Raw genomic sequence first — 18141 nt, forward strand, 5'->3', positions numbered from 1 at the left:
AGAGACCTACCATGCAAACTCTTAATAGCTACCCTGCACTATTCCTCAAGCTACAAGAGACCTTAGCAACAGAACCAATTATCCAGTGAGTTACTAATGCAAATATCACAAGTTAAAAACACAGCAATAATGCTGTTTATCCAACAAATATGAAGGTGCAATTAGTACAGGTGCTTCATGTTTTTCTAAAAAGAAACTGGATATTTTATTTTATTGAAGTGAGGCACTACTTGGAAAAGTGTCTCTGAAAAAATGGCATTGTGAGTTCCAAATTTGTGTCTCTGAACAGAAATCAAAACTTCCTCAGTTTACTAGTAAAATAAAGTTTGCAAGTGCCAGCCAGTCCTGTAAACTCAACCTGTGAGCTAAAACGTGATAGCTTCTTTCTGGCGCATGCTTCAGTAGTGCTAACCAGTAGGATTCCACAGGGAAAATTCTTCCCTCAGTTGCACCTGTGCAACCCCATTGCCTTCAGTGGGCCATTTTTCAAAAAACCACCATGCTTGAACATTCTTTGGCTTATGGTTTGTTAGAATTAAGAAACATTTCATTAAATATATTACTAAAACATACAAGATAACTTCCCCTAACTTCGTGCATAGTACATTTACAATACAATGAACAGAATAGCACCCCCCCCACCCCCACCCCCAAAAGCAATATGATATACAGAAATTAAAAGATTAAAACAACATGGTAGTTTTCAACGAACAGGAGTACAAAAGTGTTGAGCTTGGTAGTTTCAGCTTTATTTATTAATTTTGTAGTCATGCAACTTACAATAACTACTGAGGAACATATTTTCAAGCCAAAAAATTGTAAATGGCTTTGTTATAAAGGTTTAACTTGTGCAGGAAAGTGGTTACTTATGCACACAAAATTGCAACTTTAATATTAATTTTAAAATTCTTATCCATCTATAAACACTTTACTAGAAATATGGATTTGTAGCATATAGTGTTATAGTAAGTAGACTGTTCTAACATTTAAAAAATTCAGAGTGAAGAAGGCACAGCAAGGCTGTCACCATTCCCGTTATGGCCAATTATGAAGAATCACATGGATACTTTTCATCCAATCTCTAGGAAGACCATCTTATTTTTAATTTTTATATCAATAAAAATATTAAACAATTCACTCTCTAAAAAACCATGATATAACTCAGACTAGCCCATTAATATCTAAATTGTAAGATTTCAGTTTGTTTAAAAAAAACAACCCACAATCTCATAAGTCACCTCTTTCAACTTTGATTTAATAATCTAATATAGAGAGAACCATTGGGAAGTCCATTAAGAAATTTCATTCCTTGTTATCCACTTCCTTTGAAAACAAGTATGGGTAAATAATAGCACCATAGTTTTCCAATGACACTGACTAAAAACATTATTCATATAACAGAAAACAATTTGTCTAGTTTTGGATAACCATAGATACAGATGATGTTCTATTTATTTGGATAAGATTCTATAGGAAATTGCACTTAGAGGACACTTTCTGGCAGCAGTCAAGTGGTTAAATATTGTGAGTACAACTTTTATAGTCTTTGTAGTTACACTTGAATTGAATAGCTTTAAATGAGGAAGGAGGAGTCATTTTTCAGCTGGATATAGCCAGGATTTAAAAGCAGTCACTTACTTGTCCTTAACACACATTCAAGCAGAGAAGACTTTTCAGTGGACCATCAGGATCAGTAATCATTGTAAATCACCTCCTGGAAAAGAAAACCTATGCATAAATATTGCTCTTTTTATTTTATAGTTAATATTAAAGTTAAACATGAAGTGTTTAAAATTTTAAAAAACCTTTTATTTATTCTAATCTGGAGATTTCCAGTTTGAAACCTGCTTCACAGCTGTTGCTATTCTTTACTGTAATTGTTGGACAAGATCCCATTGTTATTGGAACATTTAATTTTGCAATTCCAAAGTTTATGTTGCATCTCTAATAGTACATTAAGATAAGTTATGTTTTATTTTTCTCCTTTATATTTTTTAAAAAGGAAAAGAAAGAAGCCATCTGTGATGCTCTCTTCATAACTCCACAGGTTTTCGACTCTACCACTTACTATATACACAAAATAACAAAGCGATGTTACAACTGTTTACAACTACATCATTTAAAAAATGTATTCAATTCTCGTACATAGGAAGGTCTAGTCACTTGTGAAGTTTGTAATTTTAAAAGTTCATCCTTTAGAACTATCGGTGTACAAAAGAAGTCTTAAATTCCTTTTAAAAGTTGAAACATTTTCTTTTCCTTCATTCAGAAAAGATAATTGCTACAGCCAGTTTTTCAGTTTTAATTCTCCTTCAAAACACACATCCAAGACCAAGCATGGAAAGTTCCAGGTCAAAATGAGAATTTTTGTAACATTATGACCAGCCAGTAAAAACTGAGCCTAGAGACACATCTTCCCTGTACATGAGCACGCTGCCGTGTGCATCATGCAAGAACAGCAAACTATTTTCAAAGCAGAAGGAAAAAGTGTACATTGTCAAGTTCCTACTGCCTACTTTTCCTGTGAAGTTCTGAGAATAAATATTCCATTTTGTGGTGCATATTGTACAAGGTATGATTAAGTGTACTAATTAGTGAGCATTTCTGGGTCTCTATTCAGAATTACAGTAACTTAAGGAAAAGTTTCAAACAACAGCTGCGTGATTGAATTGATTTATTGAAAACTGCTTGAAGCACTATGTAAAGCAGAGGCTGTTCAAGCTAATTAGAAAAATAAATTGCTCTTGGGAAATATTTATGAGGCATTCACATGTAAAAGTACACACTATAGTCCTATCCAAAATCAAGAGTTTCAAAATTGATACTTCTACTCAGACTACTTAGTAGATAATCACTAGTAGTCAGGTGAAGAGCTTTATCCAAGCAGATCATTTCTTAAGAAATTAAACTGAAGCCTTTCAGATCAACTGGGTGTGTATGAAGTCATCTGCTGTTTTAAGCACTTCTTTGACAATACTGACTATAGCTTTATTCATATGAACAGACTTACCAATTAGAGGGGTGACTGACAACGTGGTCACATAAGAATAAGCATCAGGAGTAAACTGTCTCCTAATTAAACACCTTTGTAATAGTGTTTTATGCTAAATCAACCTCCACAAATCACAGAAACTAGAATGAAGACCAAAAAAAGTGAAAAAAATAATTCATAACAGTGCTAAGCACTATTTGCTCCATCAAAACCCCTTAATTACATTTGGACTTTACAGAAAATGAAGCCCTTCAGATGGGTCTCTCAGTAAAAACTCAAATCAGCCTTATTACTGACTAATTACTGACTATATTCAATCTTCAATGGCATGATATTACCCCCAAAAGGGCTACAGAGACCACTTATAGAAGTTCTCTACTGAAGAGACCATAGGAAGAAAACGAGAAGTGAAATTTGCCTGCAGATGACCAAATAGGTTTGTCAAGACATCATTAACTATTTTAGAGATTAATATTAAAATTTCTAAACTTTAAGTCAAATTTTGATTTTGTTAAGTGATTGTGAAGTCACCATAGTCATCAATCTCAAATCAGTTTGGAAAACCTGTTGGAACTAAACACTGTACAGCAGCGTCCATTCTTCTTCAGAATCCTGCAATAACTGATTTTCTTGCGGGCAAATCCGTGCAAGTACCAATACAGTTTGCCTAATCACCAAAAGAAATCCCAGTGAACATCTGAACCACTGACACGGACTGGACAGGGTTGACAGAGTCACTTACAGAAGAAGTCATCTTATGGAAGAGATTTGAGATCTCAAAACATGTTCTAAAAAAATGAATAATTTTGAAATGTTCAACTGCTCAGGCACATTAAGACAGCTAAAGTGTTAAATACTTTGCACATATTAATTTTCCATTTAAGCAACTGCTGCAATTACCATACAGCTGTTATGAGATTGAAAATGGAAAAACTGAAAATGTATTAAGTAGTGGTCCACACTATGAAAAAGTTTGAAAACTCTGACATGTAAATTGCTTACAATTAATTCTAGATAATTTTAGATTAAATTTGAAGCTTTGGTGACTTTTGTTCATAACTGCTATTCATGCAACAGCCCCAGCTATCACAAAACAAGTTAAAAGCTTTAAGAGTAAACTGTGTATAGATTAACCAATTTTCAGTCATTGTGTATCTACCATTCCCATTTTCAGCATATTCACAACATTAGTGATATGGGCCAGTCAAGACAGAATATACCGATTTAGCAATATTTATGCTTCATTCACGAATTATAGTTTAAAAGAATTTAATACACAGTCATCTACGAGCTATTTCTGTAACTATGCCCCATCCTGTCTGTCATTACTGATAACCAGGAAGAAATAGGTGGTTGATAGGTGGGCTGAAAGAGAAAAAAGTCATATAGCCCAAAGACTGGTTTAAGCTGACTTCCAGGCTGCTGTGTTGCAAGTCTAGGTACAATAAAGAAATATATTTTGATAACAATCATTGTCATTTTTTGGTGGGGAAGCAGGTTTATAAATCCTGTTTGTAGGCAGAGTGTGCAGCGTATGAAACATCAAATCCACTGCATCACAGAGAAAAATTTAAAAAAAGAACCCCTATATATATCAAAGTTATTGGGCACAGCAACTTAGGCAATTTTCCATGAGGGTTAGTGACTGGTTTGGTTGTAGCACCAGTCTGTGCCTTTCAATTCTGCCCAAGTAGACTACGAACTAGAATGTAAACACATGACCAGTTTAAAAGGGAAGATGGAATATAGTTTCTGAAAGAAGTCTAGTGGTGCAGAATAATTACAGTTTTTGATAAATCCTACAGGAAGGTCTTTCCAGTGTAAAAAGACTATCTAGATTAGTATTTTCATTAATTTGCTCTGGCCAGAAACCTTACAGGACCACCTTTCCTGAATGACAACTTGGAATGGTCTTTACTAAGGCACTGTAAGTCCTACTGCATGGAGAAGAGCTAGAGTAATGTAAAAAACGAACAGAAATGGAAATTTTGGTTGATAAACTAAACAAATATATAATCAAACTGAATATGGTAAAATATTACCACATATCAAAAGGGAGTGAGCACATTATAACTCAGGTCAGTATTACTCTATGTTTATGTGAAATATTTTTTAGCTGATATAATAAAGCTATTAAATAGTGACTTCATCATTTCAGACTTTTCACTGAAACACATATCTTTACTTTCACTAAAACCTGGCTATTCTCATGCTATTGAAAACCTACACTGTCACATCCTGCAAGGTGCAATTCCATTATTCCTATCCTAAAACCAGAGGCTTCCTCTTCTGATCAGAGCAAGGCCATTGCACTGTGCACCATCTGAAAAGTTGCAAGTTTATTTCTTGATGATCATCTAGCGTATTAGTGTGCTTTATTACAGACACTATAAAACTAAGCTAAATTACTGCACGTAACAGGGTGGCTCGCCCCTGATTACAGAATGAGCCACACATGGGAGAGATGAGGGTTAATGTCCTATAAAGAGCAGCAGGAGTCCACAGTTAAGGGAAAGGGAGTGGAGACAAAGGAACCTCAGTAAACTGTGGAAGGGTCTGACGAGAGTGAGGAAAACTCTCCAAGCAGGGAGGCCTGGGAGCACAGGCGCCGACTTTCCAAAGTGCCAAGGGGTGCTCAACCCCTGGCTCTGCCCCAGGCCCTGCCCCCACTCCACCCCTTCCTCCAAGGCCCCACCCCTGCCCCGCCTCTTCCTGCCCAATTCCGCTCCCTTCCTCAAGTGCCCCACATCCTCACTCCTCTGCCTCCCACTTGCCGAAATACAGCTGATTGCGGTGGTTGGGAGGTGCGGGGAGGCGCTGATCTGCAGGGCCCGCTGGCAGGCGGGAGGCACTGGGGGTGCTGAGGGGGCGCTGACAGGGGGTGCTGAGGGGGCGCTGCCATTGGGTGCTCAGCACCTACCATTTTTTTCCTCCGTGGATGCTCCAGCCCCACAGGGCCCATGGAGTTGGTGCCTATGCCTGGGAGACATCCTGACCATGCAAAGCTCCCTGGAAGTCTGGGAGGAAGAAGAGAAACCTTGTGTTGTGTGGACTTAGGAACAGATTGGTTCTGGGATTTTGAGGGGTTTTTGGCAGTTTATTTTATATTAATAAACCTAGCCTGCAAGGAGGGGTATTTTTGACCCAAAAAAAAGACTTGGTGAATTTTTATTTGAATACTCCAAAAAGGGAAACTGAGGTTGGTTGCTGGTAGCGTGACCAGTGCTTAATTTGCTCCAGAGCTTGCTAGGACTGAGCCCGGGCACCTCTAGGCTTTGCAGTTAATAGTCCCAGCACCTCTGGGCTTGCTGCATCCATTATGAATATAAAAAAAAAAAAAGTGCTTGAGCCCGGTACCTCTTTCATTACAAATTAAGCACTGAGCGTGACCGTAGGCTATTAAAAGAGGCACACAGGAGGCACCTGGCAGAACAGAGAACTCAATCCCAGCACAACCCCAATTCTCAAAACTTGGTACCTGAGTCTCTACAATCAATGTCTCTGCTAAGTCTCACAACACCAATAGCACCTTCATCACATGAGTCTTCCATTTCCTGTCTACAAAGTATCTGTTCAACAGTAAAGCAAGACTGTTTACAGAGTCTGGTATTCACTTATATAGGAAGATCTTTATGTGTGCTTTCATCTAATTACACTTCTTGACATACTTACATTCAGTAGATTGCCCTGCTTTAGCTACAGAAATAATGAATTTATACCCTACAGTAACAAGTCCTATTCCATTACCTATAAACCTCAGTTTATATATTTCAATTATCAAATGTAAGAGCACAGTCAGTATTCAGTCATAAGATAGAAGAAAACTTTTTAAAAATGCTAAAGCAAAGAAACTTTCTTTAGAGCTAAAGATGGAATGGTTAAATGAAGAGGACATAATATAAAGCCTGGTCTCAGAATTCACAAGCAACAGAAGACAACCTTGCTGGAGTTCTTATGTGAGCTCAGATAAATAAAAGATACAAAATGATTAATTTAAGTTACCTCCAGGAGCAAATACAAGTGATCACATCACCTGACAGGTGGGATGTAACCATCATATTCAACATATGTGGGAAGTGAGTAGCCAATTTCAAAGAAATGGGGAAATGGTCAAAACCACAGCAATATACTCATGGAAGAAGAAAGTTGGTCATGAATCTGGAGCAGAAATGGTGGTAGCAGCTGAAGGATAAACTTCAGTCACATCAGTCTTAGAGATGAGATAAAATTGAGAGGTTACCAACTTAGATACAGTTTTAATAGAACAGGTAAGACTGTTAACCAGCCACAGTATTGTTCGTGGCATAGACAGCAGCTATATGAAATTTGACTAGAACTGGACGGACTGTTTTAGAAATTAAAAAAAAACAATTCATAGCAAATGAACCAATGTATGTTAAATCCAAATTAGATACCAATTTTTTTTTGTAATTATATAGATCGGCAAAAGTACATAAAACCCTTTTCATCTCCTGCTTTAAAGATAGCTAATAAGGCATTTAAGAAGACAATAAAATACAAGATAAATGCTAATCTTTAGACCAATGCAAATTAGAACAGCTTAGTTCTAAATCCCTGGGAAAAAAAAAAAAAAAGGGAGCATGCAGTGAAACTACCACTGAAGCCTTAACTATAGCTTTGTGGATATGACAGTATGCTATGTCAAAGCTATGCAAATAGGTAACAGAAAATAGGTAATTACTATGGGCTTTAATAGAGCACTTTGGTGCAATATAACAAACTGTTTTGTACCACAAAGGTGTAATATATCTTTTGAGACTAATGTATCTGTCCTTGCATCTCAAGGGGAGAAACAATACATTTTGCCAGTTGTACCTACACAGCATTATCCTAATTTTCTTGCACATCAGTCAATAAAGTAACTCTTTAACATAAGACACTTTCAAAATATACAAAATTTAGTTTACTTCCCCTCCCCCAAGCTATTTTGCAGTTAAATTATATAGACCAAAGGGGCAGGGGGAGGAGAAGCCTGGTAATACAATTCACTGAAACGGGGCTGTCACTAAAAATATTGTGCACAGAGGTTTTAGAATCTTGAACTCCAGCAATGTACCCCTTGTTGCAACATGTTAAATACTCCTAACCCAACATACATCCTTATTGTATTCGCAAAAAGAAAAGGACTACTTGTGGCACCTTAGAGACTAACAAATTTATTTGAGCATAAGCTTTTGTATTATTGTATTATCACACATCCTGTTTTAGGGAGACGATGGATTTTGTACTGGTCTTGTCAGGCTCCATTTACCAATTTCCCAGCAATGTTTAGTAAACACTATGCACATGAGGCTGCTATTTTTCAGATATGACAATTAACTTGCTTCTTGTTCACTTTGCATATATTAAAATGACAGGACAGCATTAAAAAAAACTGTATGCATTAGAATGTTTTGAATATTTCTCCCCTTCCCCTAATGTGTCATTTGTGTTCCCTATTTCTGGAAGCTTCTCTCTCCCTCTTTCACAGTGTGTGTCGGTGTGCGTGTGTGCAGAAACACACGCATGAGAATGACTACATAGCCTGGTGGTTAGAGCACTGACCTGGGAGGTGGGAGACCTAGGATCCAGTCACCCTGCTTCAATGAGTAATAATTTATCCAGAGTGCAACAGCTTTGACAATAGAGAGACTGAGGGAAGCCCCACATCAGAATATCCCACAGTCAAATGGTTAGAACACTCAACTAACAGGTGACAAATCCCAATTCAGATCCCTTCAGTGGAGGGGCGACCAGCCACACCCCAAGTGAGTATCCAAAACACTGAGCTAAAAGTTATGAGGGAAGTCCTCCTCCAACCCACCCCCAGCTGTTTTGTGTGAACTTACCTGATAGGCTCGATCCAGTAGGCGGCCTCCGAGCATGCCTACCGGATCAGTCTCACACACAACTTTAAGTAGCTTCCTCTGCTTTGTGAATCACTCTGGGGTTTAGGTGCCCAGGTGCCTAGAGGAAGGAAGCAATGTGCATGCTCAGAGGCAGAAACTTAGGTGCCTAGGGAACTTTTACTGCAAAATCTTGGGTGCCAAGCAAGTTAGGTGCCGACAGGCTTCAGTGGGAGTTTTATGCATCACAGTGGTCCCAAAACTTGGACTTAGGCTCCTAACTCTTTTTGAGCATTCAGGCGCTAGACTTCCTGGACAATTAAATGTATAATTCTTTAAAAAAAAAAACAACCACCATATTTTTCAAGAAAACTTTCCTACTTCAAACACCAAAATACAGGATGTGCTGTCTAGGCCAGCATAAAGGGAATTGATAAACCAGATTAACTGGTAAGAAACCACTGCTCACCAACATCCTTTTATATCAGTCCAGATAGTTCAACAGCAGCATCTACCCTCAGAAAAGACAGTAATAGACTGCAGCATGTCGGGCTGCCTGCTCAGATACTACTAAATCAGTGTCTAATAAGAGTCTAAAAAGGAGCACCTCCCTTCATCTCACACTGAGAAATAGTGATGATTATTGTTGAATTAGCTTTGGTACAACATCTTAACTACAGGCAGTGTAAGCTTCCTCAGTACAGTCCCAACCACAATATGACTCAAAACTTGCACATTCTGGTTTGTAAACTGATCACATGCTATATAAGTCACTAACGTAGCTTAAAGATGAAACAAGATGTCATTTTTACAGTCACTTTTCTGACTAAAAATACACTTAAATACAATGTTCTCTGACCATTTGACACACATTGCTTCATAAGCCACAATGTAGCAAGAAAGAATACAGGCTCAGTAGTACAAATCTACATAATACACTCAACATAATAAATATTACTAAATCAATAACGTAGTACAACTCATAATAGGGATGCACACAAGCTTGAAAGTTTAACTTCATGTCATTAATCCTAGCTGCAATATGGACATAAAATTCAGAAGAATGTAACAATTAGTGCCAGAGTACAAAAACAATTTATGCTCATACAGATTTAAATTCAAAACCTGAAAATACTGCCATATGACTTGTGTTTTGTTTCCTTAGTTAAATGTTTATTACTTTTAATTACTTCTAGCTCTGTTTTTATTTAACTAGTCACACCCAACTTGGTTGATAAGAAGGTTCATTTTATACCTTTGGAATTTTTAAGACATCCATCTTCATGCCAACCATGAGCACCGCCTTAGCCTTTGCAGTGATTTGATGTCTTTCACAATATATGCTGTAGTCACTGTCACATTACACAGAACAAGTCCCACTTCAGATTACTAGCGCTAAGGACCAGTCACACAAATTAAGTGACCATCACTTTAGCTGCATCTGAAGGGTGACAAATAATATTTACACATACTAGATAGGATCCATGGCACCACAGTGGAATGTCAATTTATACAAGGGATGATTATAATTTTAAATTAAAGGAAACAGTAAATTATATCAAGCTTCAAAATGAATGAAATCTCATTAAAAGAACTGAGGTAAAGCTTAAAAAAAAAAGCAAACATGGTAAATACAAAGATAACTTTTAAAAGAAAATCATTTTTCTTTTACCCACATCATAAGTTTCAATGGATTGACATTTCTCCCTACTACAGTGGAATCTATTGGCTTTCATGCTACCCAAATAGATGTCCAACGTAAGTACTTGGACATTATAGACAAAATTAGACCGTGTTATATGATTATGTCAATGGTATGTCATTACCATTGTTGTAGACTGACATAGAAGACAAGACAACAGTATTTACAACAGCGTAAGTCCAGTTAGATCAGTGTAGTCAAAACAGGACAGAAATTACATTTACATGATTTATTTACTTACAATAACTACATATAGGATAATTTGTTTTTAATATAAATGACTTGTGTTAAAATTTGTATTCTATGTAAGAGAAAAATAGGCTTTAATATATAATTTTCAGATTTGACAATTCTGGACATAAAGAATACATAAGAGCTTTGAAACACCTATTTTCTAGAAATATATGATTAATCTGTGATTTACATTCTAAGTGTTTACTTGCATTTCACTCCCACATGGGAATTAGAGTTGGGACCCTCAGCTGTCAAAGGTTGGAAGCTCTGCCGAGACAAGTCTTTGTCCAAAATACACATATGTGCCTGATGGGGATTTTTGAGGGAAAGAATAAATGGTAAAAGTAATGTGGATTCCTGGTCCCCCACCCTCAGCTGTACAAGTTTTATTTTAATATTTGATACTGATATTAATAATTTGATCTTGCTTTCAAATAGCCAACTGAATTGTTTAAAAAAACCCAACAGAATCATCTACCATTTCTTTTCATAACTTTAATGTGAATAAAGACACCACTTGGATTAGTATGCAAATGTATGCCAAATGATGGAACATTTTAAAGTTTGAATTAAAAACATTAAATATATAACTGGGGATTTGTTTTAAAAATTTAGTCTTCACAAGTTTTCTTTTTTTCCTTTTACTCATGCAGAAAGTTCGCAAATCTTCTAAAATTGAAGTTTATGGGACGACAAACAATGAAGATTACTGTCATTATGCACAGCAGATGCTTTGTTCTTATTCCTGAAATTTTGATAACTAGATCTTTAAAACAATGTAATTTTATTCATTTGTACATTCCTGACAAAATATGTTTAATATCAGAATAGGCATACAATAAACACCAAAACCTTAATACTGCTCCATTAATGAAAGCTGATGCAAATTAAGCGATTACCATATTTTCATTATCTTCTCACACAATCCATTAGTTCCTGTAAGACATTGTTCTTGACAGAGACATTTTTCTACATGCAAGCTGATACAGATATGAGAGCTCTTACCTTTTAACCAATCAGCTAGGGAAATATTTTTCCCTTAAAAGGGAGGAGGCAATCTTCCAAATATACAGTTTCAGTACAGTTAGAGCTCAGTCTGCCAGTTTTCAACAGCAACCATTATCACTTTCTTCTTGGAGACAGCAACATACCATCTAACACTTACAAAAACTGAGAGCACTCATCAAGTTCCTGGTGAAAACAGGAAATATAATCAACTAAACTCATCAGTTTGTTTCACTAAATACACGTGATCCCTGCCCAGTCATCAGCAAGTCCATTCCCCCTCCTGAAACTCTGAAGATGTCAGAATGTATATTTTTGTTCTGCAATTCCACTCCGCCAAATGTCTCGAGGGACCTAAGGAAGCTAGGATCCAACATACCCTGATAGATTGCTTCTTAGATCTCCTGAGAATGGCAGGTTCAGCATTATAATTAGCATTAACTCCTTCCAGTCCTACTGCATTGTTATAACTGAATCACTTGAAGATGCCAAATGGACTCATTACATGCAGACTACAGCATTATATAAATACGTGTTTAGATTTTCAACTGATCTCATTCCAAGTTTTCCATTTTGGTAAGGATTATAAAACAGGGAAAATTTAAGAAATGTTTTAAAAAGCTTGTCACCCACATGTTTAGAATCAGTGATTAAAAAAACAAAAACAACCCTCCCCCTCAAGAGCTGCATTTAGTACCCGTTTTAGATTAAACGAACAAACCTGCAACAGAGGTCCTGGGGGAAAACTGACTGCTATGTTCAAAATGAAACTTACTTTACACACGTGATCTGTGTCAGGCAGCCAACAAATTTCAGAGCTAGCTTTTAAACTTGTCCAAAAATAGCTTTCAGTAAAAACATTCCAAGAAATATATGTTCAAATGATAGGCATTCCATTTTCCGCATGTAATATCATCAAAAGTCAGGATGTTCAAAAACATATCAACTAAATCTTTAAACTTTAGTTTAAGCTTTGTATCAATTAAATCTCAGAATTTATGTACAGTTAGGGGCAATGGAACGGATGGGTGGGGGGTGGGTGGGAGAGGGCTAGTGCCCTTGCAATGGAAATATTCGGGGGATGCAAATCTATGTTTCTGCCCTCACTGCTCTTAGAGCCAGAGATAAAAGCAGGACCCAGAGGAGGGACTGGATTGATCGCCATGACACAGAAGATTGAGCCAGCCGCTAGGGAGCAAGGAGGACTTGGAGCAAGTAGCCCTGGCGCACCCACGGAAAAAAAATTAGTGGGTGCTTAGCACCCATCAGCAGCCACCTGCTCCCCTGCCCCGTGCCTCCCATCTGCCAGTGCCCACTCCCACCATCAACTCCTTCCCCTCCCTCCCAGTGCCTCCCTCCCACCTGCTGCAGTCAGCAGTTCGCAGCGTACAGGAGATGCTGGTGGGGAGGGGGAGGAGTGCGGATGGAGCATGCTCAGAGGATGGGGCGGAACTGGGCTGGAAGGGGCGGAGCAGGGATGGGAAGAAGCAGGGCGGCGGTGGGACCTGGGGGGAAGGGTCGGGTGGGGGTGGCACCTCGGGCGGAGCAGAGGGTTGAGCACCCCTAGGGCCCAGAGAAAGCTGGCGCCTGTGATACTCACTTTTTAAATAGTGGGTCTCTTTCAATCAACATATAGGAAACCTAGCCTTTTTACAATAGTGACCCATATACCTTGGTCACAGCTTTGTCTCTCCATTCTACTTTTGCCATCAGTTCTCAAAAGCTGAGATCTAACTGATGAAGGCACAAAGAAAAGGAGTACTTGTGACACCTTAGAGACTAACCAATTTATTTGAGCATAAGCTTTCGTGAGCTACAGCTCACTTCATCGGATGCATTCAGTGGAAAACACATCTTTTACAACAGCTCAATCAGCCCATGCAACCAGGACATCAGACTCATCACTTCCTCCTCCTCTCTCTAGTGCTTAAATAATAACATTATAAACATATATAGTGTTATCAGCTGGAAACTGTGGCAAACTCCAGCAAAGAGCTGTATTTGTACAGAATACTCAAATCACCTATCCTTTGTGTCTCATTTCCCTATGTATAAAAGTATTACCTTACCCAGTACTATTCAATGGTGTCCTGACACTAATATTGGTAAAGCTCTTTCATATTATCAAATGAAATGCACGAGAGAAGTACACAATATTCTTACTTCCACCATATATAATTCTCCAGTGGGGATTCTGTAAATTTATCTTAAGGATTTAAATTTTGTTATTGTTGCTGATGTCTGGAGAAAACAATTTCACCATTACTGCCTGATCAAAGCAAGCCTTACACTCAACCTGATGGCATTTCTCAGTCTTTCTGTAATGTGATAACTTTTGAGCATCACATTTGATCAATTCCAAAATTTCAGGGACTATTCTAGGCATCAATGCACAGAATCCTATTGACTCTACTGAAAATTGTAAAATCTAGTTTCCACTGGTGTGAGAGGAGAATCAGGCACACCCATTTGGTGCTGCAGGCATAGGAATGTTATTGTCTACACATATTGCAGGCAGCAGCTTAACTTTCTGCTCTCTCTCTCACTGGGTGTACAGTTTGGTTTACATAAGTAACAAAATAGTTTCTCATCTTAACCTTGAAAAATTGCAGTCTCTAGAGAGTCTTACTGCACAAATACTTGCAAAACACAACAACACAGGTACTGCTAAAGGAGACTATAACACAGTAGAAGGACTAGAAGCTAAGTTGTATGGTGAAAACAAATTTGTGGGCAGGAAGAGGACTAGTCAATAGCACTTTTCGCACAATGACCAGCAAAGTATATGAACAAAGGGCCAGGGCATAAATCAATGGAAGATATGCCTGCAGTAGTTTGTGTATTATTTCATAAATACACAGGCCTTTAGAAAATATAGTACCCATACCACAAACTACCTGGTGCTGGAAGACAGGAAATGTAGTTTGCTCTAGTAGGCAATTTCTTTTGATTTTGTCTTGGGCTGTGACTATTCCTAAATTGCAGGGTCTCACATGATTAAAAGTTGTTAAAAGTTTTCAGTGGGCCCAAACTTTTAAGGGGATTATGTCTGATCCTAGATTCAATTACCAACCAATACAAAATATAAAAAATATGAAACTGAAACAACAAAAAAAAGGAGTATCTTAGATGACAATCTAGGTTAAATGGCTATGTCCTGTAAAATTGCTAGAGGTTATAAACCATCCACAGAATCTCACTATATATGTTCTTTTTGGAAAAAGTGAAAAGCCATTTGCACTTAAAAAGTTGTATAGCACACAGAGCTGAGCCTACATAAGCAACGAAGCGTGTGACCCTCAAATATATTTTACATGCCACATTAGTTTTAACTGGAAAACCCAGCAGACATCCATAAAAGGGTATGTATGATACAGTTCAGGGCTACTAAGGGAGGGCACACAAAATAGTTTCCTGTTTTTGTAGATATCTGATCTTTCTACACTTAAATGGCTTGCCCAATGGATGTGTAATTAAGAAACTGTTGATATCTGAGATTAAAGATTTTTTTTTAATAGAAAATGTTGCAGAATACAAGAGAGTACTATTTCTACTCACACATACACATGCATGTGTGACTATTTACTTTTTTTACCTTACTACAAAAATGTAATTATGATTAATATATATATATAATATCGATTGATATATTTCTCTAAATTCCCACTAGTTCCTCTGCTATCTGAATTTTCTCTTGAAAAATATCCATCTTGAAGAAGATACAGTGCCAAAATAAATACCTGTATGTTTAAAGTGCAGTCTGAACTTTCTAAACCTTCTTGCTCTTTAAAGAGGTAGCATGAGGACATGTCCTGTGTGTACACTTTATGTACCCGATACCCAAACACCTAGAGATGCATCTCGGATAAAACAGAGAATGAGAACTATTTTTGTAATATTCTGTATCATTAAAATGTTTTCAGATCTATTTTATATAGTAAACACAATATTTTAATATTTACCTATCTTAAAACGAGAAAAACTACTGAAAATAAAAGGACTTTTTTTTAAACTCAAACTTTATGAGGCATTCTTGGTACGTTGACGGTATATTACTGGTACAGGTAGACAGAAAAACAACCAGCCATCTTTTACTCTACAGCTTTAGTTAAAGTATTAAAGCTATACTTATCACTTTATCAACTGCACACTTCTGCTTCTACAGACTAAAAATTTACACTGCTATTGTTGTAGAGTCAAGCCTATCATAATTTTTATAGAACTGGTAGAATAATATTTGTATCAATTTTGCCATATTTTAATACATTTAATGAATAATTTTAAAAAAAATCATTCAGTTTTCCTCCTCTAGCTCAAGTAGAATACATTTAAGTTATTTGTGACCTAAATTCCTTTTTGTGTAGCCTACTGCAGCTTGCCTGAGAAGGGAATCAAAGGAGCAATGGCCATAATAGCTTGAAGACAGAAAAGAATTCAGAAGAGCATACACATCTGTGACATCTCAATATGAATGGAAACAATAGACCCCCCCCTCCGCCCCATAAAGCTATTATGGGAGTGGAAGGGCAAACCTTTTTTGACTGCAATATGAAGGATATGGATAATGGTCTTGAATGCAGTTAGGAGGCATGGTGAAGTGGCATTACAAAAATTGGTTTCATTTCTTTCTGAATATGATGGTGAATGCAGGGAAAATGTTAGATGAGAGCCAAGAGACATTAAGGACAAATACAGGGAAAGAGAAACAGGCAAAGAAGAGGAGAGAAGAAAAATGGTCTTCACGGAAGGAAGAATCACCAGCAAGGTATGATGAACTCATTTTTTACAAAAGCCGTCAACTAAAAGCATATTCATGGAGCACACAAAGCCTACCATTTTATATGGACCTCAAAACACACCATTGTCTGGGCAACAAGGAAGATAGAAAGGTAGAGTTCCTTATTTCACTTTTGCTGAAGCTCAGCAGATGCAGACAACAGATTAAAAATTAGATGTTTTGATTTAATTTTGCATTTGAAATACCCAAAAGGTCTCTCTACATGATCAGAAAAAATGCTATTTAAAATTAGAGTTAGCTAATATGATTTGAATACATCTACATTAAACGTTAAGGGGCGTTTCAAATCAAGTTAGCTGGTGATGGGGGTTATTAATCATACATACAGAGTAAGAGATCGGCAAAGGTGTTCGTTCTCAAGAAAGCCAGTTACTGGTAATTTCAGCTAGAAGAAAAACGTCGAAGTGTGCTAGTGAAGAAATACAAAAATGACAGCAGAGTGCTAAGCCAGTTCAGTGACAGGAACAGACATCTGATACTGCACTGCAACAGAACTTTGGAACAAAGCAGTTTTACTATTCTTCAAGAGCAGATTGGGTAGGTCTGCCAACTCATCCACATTTTGTAGAAAATGCCAACAAGTTCAGTCTTCCACAAACTTACCATTCACACTTTACTCATCCTCCATTTTGAAGTGTTTTGGGATTTTATTTTATTTTTTAAAGGATGATCTGAACACATCCATGCTCCAAATTAAGTCTTCTGCCCAAGGAAGACAGGGTTTAGCCACTCTCTCTTTTCAAAGACCTACAAAAAGTCCTGACTATTGTTCTTACATCCCGAATTGCAGATACCCCAGCTGTCTTAATCTTTGCCAACTTGAAGTGCAGGCTTGCTGATTCTCACATGGCATTAATATTCCCTGCAGCAGAAGTAATACACAGAATTCCAAGGTGGCAGTGCTTCCTCCTCCTGCAGGTATAAGTCTGTGAATGAAGCAAATCTTTGCCATATTATTCTCTTTTCTCCTATAGTTTCTTTCTTGCTCGCTACAGAAATCAGCGTAAGAACAAAGTGATGCTACTGCTCTGCCTTCCTCCACTAAAGCGGCGAATTCTTGGGCTCGGTTATGTGGAATGGCCTCCTTGAACTTTCTGATGGAATCCCACAGGTTGAAGTTGTACCTGCCTAGTAGGGCCTGATGGTTAGACACCCAAAATTGCAGGCTGGCAGTCGAATAAATTTTCCTGCCAAACAAGTCCAGCCTCTTGGTGTCTTTATTTTTTGGTGTGCCACTCGGCTGGCCCTGCCTGTCCCTCTCATTGACGGTGGACACGACCAAGGATGCTGCTGGAGGGTGAGTGTACAGGTATTCAAATCCCTTTGCAGGGATGTAGTACTTCTTTTCCACCTTCTTGGAGGTAGGCGCAATGGAATAGGGGGTCTGCCATACTGATTCGGCAATTTTAAGGACCCCTGCTTGGAGTGCACCAGAGTTGTTGGATCTGCTGGGTCCGTGGAGAGAGGAGACTGTGCAGTCCCAGCTCCACTCCAGCTGAAGGAACTTTGATACCTACAGTCAGATTACTTCTGGCAGGTTGGATAAAGGCTAAGAACAGGACAT

The 18141-nt window shown here is 37.7% G+C and overlaps 1 protein-coding gene across 2 annotated transcripts in view; it reads right to left on the reverse strand.

Annotated features, from left to right (window-relative positions):
* The window catches only part of NCOA3 (nuclear receptor coactivator 3), a 165605-nt gene that overhangs the window by 56236 nt on the left and 91228 nt on the right, over nt 1-18141 (reverse strand). For both annotated transcript variants that reach the window (XM_074970045.1, XM_074970046.1), the window contains one exon: nt 1639-1714. The gene's annotated coding sequence lies outside the window, so the exon portion shown is untranslated. The remainder of the gene's footprint in view (nt 1-1638; nt 1715-18141) is intronic.

Source organism: Natator depressus, chromosome 13 (assembly GCF_965152275.1).
Source record: "Natator depressus isolate rNatDep1 chromosome 13, rNatDep2.hap1, whole genome shotgun sequence".
Taxonomy (NCBI): domain Eukaryota; kingdom Metazoa; phylum Chordata; order Testudines; family Cheloniidae; genus Natator; species Natator depressus.